Source organism: Enhydra lutris, unplaced genomic scaffold (genome assembly GCF_002288905.1).
Source record: "Enhydra lutris kenyoni isolate GAN:26980312 unplaced genomic scaffold, ASM228890v2 scaffoldscaffold56, whole genome shotgun sequence".
Lineage (NCBI taxonomy): Eukaryota > Metazoa > Chordata > Mammalia > Carnivora > Mustelidae > Enhydra > Enhydra lutris.
Window position 1 is genome coordinate 13,220,419 of NW_019154140.1, and position 7,520 is coordinate 13,227,938.

General features: G+C 33.4%; 2 pseudogenes; both read left to right on the forward strand.

Moving 5' to 3' along the window:
* Positions 1-4,197: 4,197 nt before the first annotated feature.
* LOC111157766 lies at positions 4,198-4,936 on the forward strand (annotated as a pseudogene).
* A 1,573-nt stretch (positions 4,937-6,509) lies between these two features.
* LOC111157767 overlaps positions 6,510-7,520 on the forward strand; it is a 6,178-nt pseudogene continuing 5,167 nt past the window's right edge.

Here is a 7,520-nt window from a genome sequence, read left to right on the forward strand (position 1 = left end):
CCCCTTGCTTATTTGTTTTGTTTCTTAAATCCCACATATGAGTATAATCATATGGTATTTGTTTTTCCCTGAATGAGTTATGTCATGTAACATAATATTCTCTAGTTCCATCCATGTCATTTCAAATGGAAGGTTTCATTCTTTTTTTTATGACTGAGTAATATTCCATTGTGTTTATATACCATTTCTTTATCCATTCAGCATTTGGTGGAAATTTGGACTCTTTCTAGAATTTGGCTATCACAGCTAGTGCTGCTACAAATATAGGTCCATGTAGCCCTTTGAGTTAGAATTTTTTGTCTTCTTTGGGTAAATACCTAGTAGTGCAATTGCTGGATCATAGGGCAGTTCTATTTTTAACTTTTTGAGGAACTGCCATACTGTCTTCCAGAGTGGCTGCACCAATTTGCATTCGTCACAAAAGTGCAGGAGGGATCTCCATTTTCCACATCCTCATGAACACTTGTTTTTTCTTGTATTACTTATTTTAGCCATTCTGACAGGTGTGAAATGATATCTCATTGTAGTTTTGATTTGTATTTCCCTAACAATGAGTGATGTTGAGCTTCTTTTCATGTGCCTGTTAGCCATCTGGATGCCTTCTTTGGAAAAGTGTCTATTCATGTCTTCTGCCCATTATTTTATTGGATTTTTCCTTTTTGGTGTTTTGAGTTTTATAAGTTCTCTATATATCTTGGATATCAGCCCTTTATTGGTATGGCACTTACAAATATCTTCTCTCATTCCATAGATTGCCTTATAGTTTTGTTGGCTGTTTCTTTTGTTGTGCAGAAAACTTTTATTTTGATGTAGTCCCAATAGTATATTTTGTCTTTTTTTCCCTTGCCTCAGGAGATATATATAGAAAAATGTTGCTATAGCCAATGTCAAAAAGGTTACTGCCTATTCTCTCTTCCAGAAGTTTTATGGTTTCAGGTCTCACATGGAGGTCTTTAATACATTTTGAATTTATTTTTGTGTATTGTGTGAGAAAGTCGTCCGGTTTCTTTGGTAACAGATCATAGCTACACTTGTGGTGAACATAGCATAATGTATAAACTTGTCAATTCATTATGCTTTCCATCTGATCATAATATAACAATATTACTAACGTACTAATGTAACTAATAGTTGTGTGTCAGTTATACTCAATATAAAAAAGGAACAAATAGATTAGCATTGATGAATGATTAGAAATGAATTGAGATGCCTAAGAAACCACTTCCAGCAGAGAAAACAACATATGTGAGAGACAATGACTTCCACTCATGATTTATTTCACTTAATCTTTATAATAAGCTATGAGTTAAGAGTACTAGCCCTCTCATTTTATGAGTACAGAAATTGATAGAAAGGTTGAATAGATTTTGCAAGTTAAATAAAGGTTGCAACTTTACAAAATCATTGGGTCTCTTTAACCTCAAAATCTAAGAATTGTGATCTGATCCTTATGATATCTCATAATGTGAATTGTGGCTTCATTTTTGTCTCTGTTTATAAAATATGGAAATGATTTCTAATATCTGTGATGGCTAGGATGCAATGAAAAGGGCTCGTTCTTTATTGATAGGAGGACAATTTTGAAGTATTTATCAAAATGTGGTACTTACATATATTTTATTCTAGTAGTTGCACATATGCAAATGAATGCATAAAAATAGACTTAGAATTTTAGCTAATGATGTGAAATTAATAGAAAGCTAATTCCTTGAATCTCAATAAATAATGAAACTACTAAATTATTAGAAGTTTCCTCTGGTAGTCTGTGAATTTGTTATAAAAGGATGAGTCCCAGCTCTGTAAGTTGACAAGGAATGATATCTAGTACATATTGTTAACTGGAAAAAAATTGCTGAATATTTCTGTAGTAAAATTGCATTACATATTACATATTAAAAATGTGCTCTCTGAGTGTGTGAATATGACTGTGTTTGTGAACAAAATTTCTGAATTAATGGACTGTAAATATTTAATACTGGTTAATTTGAAGATCTGAGGTAAAATGGAGGATCAGTTAGAAACATAAGTGCCATTCCATCTCTCATTATATACTATTGATTTATAATTAATTCACTGACATTTACTTCTCATGGTATTAAGTCTATACACTTAAAATTAAAATATTAAACACTGAGTTTCAAATACCCTTCCGATTTTTAAATTATTGCTATTCTTTCTTGATACATTCATTCTTTTTTATGCTGGTAGAGATGTATAAATGAAAAAACCTGAGTGCTACCCTCAATGAAGAGTTGGAGCTCAGCTCTGTATTTAATGAACCCAAAAGAGTTGAGAATAAATTATCTCCTGTGTGAATACAAAGTGTCATGTGCATATGAGAAAAATTACATACAACCGAGGAGAAACTAACTTGATTGGATATGCTGGTAGGTATACTTTTGCTTCTATCTCACTATATTGCTTAATTTTCTGAAAGATGTACTTCATGGCATCATTCTACCTCTTAGGCCCATCTCTCCTGAATCTGGCTTTTCTTTATTCTGCCTTTCATTCATTATACAGTGACTAGAGAAGGTAAATTTGTTTCATCTTTGGATAGTATTTAAACCTCATCTTATCCAGAGAGCTTTAAAACGGTTTACATTTTAGTCACAAAGCAGTATTCCCCGGAAATTTACTTAAAGAACTCTCAGAGTTACAATAGTAGCTTTTAAAAATTTAGGTCAGAATAACGTTTATGTTTATATGAAAAAATGAAAGAGATATTACATAAGAGAGGAAGGGTGAATTCCTGAAAAAAAGTCTCCAGAAGTAGCTTATGAATGCATTGCCTCTCACATTTTAAGTAAATTAAGAAAATCTGGGATTATACTTCTGTCTGGAATCATTAGACATATCTGAAATTAAATATGTTCTTATTTGTCAATAAACGTATTTTTATCTTTCTCTCATTCAAAAGGCTATTTTTGGAATATATTGCAGGAATCCCCAAATTATCACTTTAACATACTTACTATTTCTAATTTAATATTCAGTATTTCAGTTTGTTCAAAATATTCTAACAGACTCTGCCTTTTGATATGCAAATTTTGCTGAAATGTGTCACAAAAATATGTCTTTTTTAGGGGAAGACATATCTGATTGTCAGGAAAAAAAACATAAGAGACTGAAATTTAAAAAAAAATTAAAAATAAATAAAGAAAAAAAAAGAGACTGAAATTAAGGTACAATACAAGCTTTGACACTTATCACCTACTGACCAGTCCAGTTCATGCTGTACAAAGAATACATGGTTTCAGACCAGTTAAGTGGTTTGGATTTGAACCCAGATATCTGCACTCTTCCTTATGGAAATAACTATGGTAATATCATTTAATATTTTTAAAAGGAAATTATGGGGCACCTGGGTGGCTCAGTTGGTTAAAGCAGCTGCCTTCAGCTCAGGTCATGACCTCAGGGTCCTGGGATCGAGCCCCGCATGGGGCTTCCAGCTCAGCAGAGAGCCTACTTCTCCCTTCCCTCTGCCTTCTGCTCTGCCTACTGTACTCTCTCTTTGTCAAATAAAGAAATAAAAATCTTTAATAAGTAATAATAATGAAAAACAAAAAATGAAAATAATAAAGAAATTAAAACCTATTCCTTTGAAAACACATACAAGTAAAGAAATTAAACTATTCACCCAAGTTTTCTAGGAGAGTGCTTTCCTACCTCTTTAACTTAGGAAAATTCTTCCATACTAATAGCAGTAATTCATATGATTTTAAATAGAAAGAGAATATGAAATAGTATAAATATCTATATAGGTATACAGATCATAATAATTACATGTAGGCTGAAACATCATAAAATATGACCAGGAATTCAGATGTGATCAAACTCTATTCTAAACTCTCCAGCTTAAATTATTTCCCGCTTCTTTCTCCCCTCTATCTCTAACTTCTAAGGTTGCTGGAGGCAATGACTCTAGTATATCTGACCCGTGAGATAGTAGGAGGAGTTGGAAAAGCGGGGTGTTAGCAAAAGTTGATCAATGGCTAAGGCTAAAACACTCACACGTCATTAAAAAATACAGGATCTTTCCCATTTCTGAGGATTCTCGATGTAATTAAGCTTTAACTTAAAGAGTATGGGAAACTAGTAAACAATTGGAGCAAGAGCACTAAGCTTATTCTCACTGGGAAGAAACCCAAGCTCACATTCCCGAAAGTTAACAGGTGTTATTTGGAGTCAGAAAGGATGGGGAAAACTACCTGCTCTAGCCCTTCAAGCTCTGTGATATTGAATATTTTCAAACTTGCCTTAACTAAAGGTTTCACCGGTAAAAGAGAGGAAATTAATGGATCACTGCTATTTTCGGTTCACTTAAAATCTCACCTGTAGACGAAATGACATACTATTTCAGCCAAATTCTGGCTCCATATTTGGAACTTTGCTAATTTGAATCCTACAGTTTTCAGACTCCTTGTCTTCTCTTCATGGCTGATTTCATTCTTAATCATATTCCCTGTGCTCATGTCACTCCTAAACCTTAATTATTGTAGGTCTAATATTACTAACCACTTCAACTGTGATTATTTCCCCTGCTGCAACTTTCCTGTTCAGACACAAAATTCCTAGAGATAGTGGGTTTTTCCTGGTCTCCATTTTCTTTATTGTTCACTTTGGCATCAATATTACTGTACTATGTATATATCATCAGAACAATTTTGAGGATTCCTTCTGCTAGTCAGAGGACAAAGGCCTTTTCCACTTGTTCATCCCACATGATTGTCATCTCCATCTCCTATCGAAGCTGCATTTTTATATATATTAAACCTTCAGCAAAAAACCAAGTGTTTCTGAGCAAGGGAGTTGCTGTGCTAAACACCTCAGTAGCCCCCATGCTGAAACCCTTTATTTACAGCCCAAGGAACCAGCAAGACAACAGGCCTTCATGGACAGGGCAAGGAAGATTGTATTTTTCTCAAGCGAATGAAATGTTGTGGTGTCACAAATTAGATACATTGCAGGGTAATTTAAAATATACAAAACATGAAATTTGAGCCAGCTTTAAATCACAGTGGTCTTCCTGTTATCCTTATTCATTCATTCATTCATTCTTTCTAACAGTTTACAAGCACTTTTAATATTTCCCATTCAACTGAAATAACTTCATATGACTTTCTGGCTCCCATTCTTCTGAACCCATTGTTAGTTGCAACTTCTTGAACAATAATTGTTTTATTCAGAAAATTGTATTTGAGTTTTGTTTAGGAAAACAGTTATCACCTGGAATGGATGAGACACTGTATAAATATTGATATGACATTTTTCTTACTCAATACAGACAATATAATCTTGTCATTTTCATTGATCTTTGTCAGAAACTTCCTTCAATATTTTACAGTTTCTCTAGGAAATCAAATTCCTCAAATGCCATATGATTTATTGAAAAATGTGGATGCTTTTATTTTAAAATAAAAAAATATTGCATACTTAATAGGGTATATCCATATAATTTAACTATCGATTTTTTTTTTTAAAGCATAGATCTGGGGTGCCTGGGTGGCTCAGTTGTTAAGCATCGGTCTTCAGCTCAGGTCATGATCCCAGGGTCCCAGGATGGAGCCTAGCATCAGGCTCCCTATTCGGCCGGAATCCTGCTTCTCCCTCTCCCATTTCCCCTCTTTGTGTTCCCTCTTTCACTGAATCTCTCTGTGTCAAATAAATAAATAAAATATTAAACAGACAAACAAAAAAGCATAGATCTTTAACAGTATAAAGATCCCCATATTTCCAAAACCCATAATGACTCTTGTAATATATAGGTAGATACATGTGTACATACATACATACATACATACTGCAGAAAAAGTGAGGAAAAAACTGTTTGAGATCAATAGAATACATTCACTTTCTCTAATTACATGGAATGTAAGCTCTGTTTTCTCACTACACTAGAATATAGATGTATAGCTCCTTCTCTAGTTTTAGACTAGTTTAAAACTGGGCATGTATGTAAATTATTTAATGCCTAAACAAAATCACTCATGTTTTTAGAAAATAAAAACTTCATAACAGAACAAAATTTTCCATCTCATATAAAATTAGAATTTCATCTGTTAAAATACTCTTCCATTCTACTGAATGTATTAAGTGCCTAAAGTATTTGGGATGATATGTATGTGTGGTTGTGTGTGAGTGTGTGTGTTTGTGTGCATGCACGCATGTGTAGGTTAAATAAGAATTGTGGATATGAAAATGTTTCCTAAATAATAGAAAGCACTTTTTATTAATAAAAAATATACTACAATCCTAATTAGTCATTCAATATTCATAATGATCCCTATACAATGTATTCAATTGAGAAATACAGCACAGGATTTGTTAAGAAAAAAATAAAATAAGTGATAAAAAATTAAAGGGAACTCAAAATATAAGAGAAAATGTATGATTGGTTTCTCAATTTCATCCTGACTGAAGTATAATTTGCATGTGAAAGAAGGCAAATAGTTGACAACAGGGTTTTTATAGCCTCTCTCAATAGAGGATTCCCTCTAGTAAGTCAAATGGTAACTGGTAAGTCAGATGTCAGATAAATCTGGCACACATAATGTACTACAGGGATGGAAATGAGTCTGTCAAGCACATAGTGTAATTAGTTATCAATAAATAGTAGTGATTATTAATAATATGGAATTATATAGCTAACTGCTATGGTTGTGAATAAGTACAAATTATATTTGTAAAGTGGTGAGAACACTTAAGATCTACAAATTTGTATTTTTAAAGGCACAATACAGTAATATTAGCTTTCATTTTTATTTAAATTCAGTTAATTAAAATAAAATGTTTCATCAGTTTCAGAGGTAAGGTCAGTGATTCATCAGTCTTATATAATACCCAGTATTCATTACATCACGTGTCTTCCTTAATGTCCATTGCCTGGTTACCCCATCCCCTCACCCCTTTCCCCTACAGTAACCCTTAGTTTGTTTCCTATGATTAAGAGTTTCTTATGGTTTGTGTGTCTCTCTCTGATTTCACTTTGTTTTATATTCTCCTCTCTTTCCCTGTTATTCTCCATTTTGTTTCTTAAATTCCACATATGAGTGAGATCATATGCTGTCTTTCTCTGATTGACTTACTTTGCTTAGCATAATACCCTCTTGTTCCATCCATGACATTGCAAATGGCAAGATTTTATGTTTTTTGATGCCTAGTAGTATTCCATAGTATAAATGCACCACATGGTCTTTATCCACTTATATCTTGATGGACATTTGGGATCCTTCCATAGTTTGGCTATTGTGGATGTTGCTGTTTTAAACATTAGGTGCCCCTTCGGATCACTATATTTGTATCTTTGGAGGTAAATGCTTAGTAGTGCAATTGCTGGGTTATAGGGTACCTCTATTTTTAACTTTTTGAAGAACCTCCATACTATTTTCCAGAGTGGCTACACCAGCTCACATTCCCACCAACAGTGTAAGAGGGTTCCTCTTTCTCTATCCTCCCTAACATCTGTCATTTCCTGAATGGTTAATTTTAGCCATTCTGACTGCTGTAGATGGTATCTC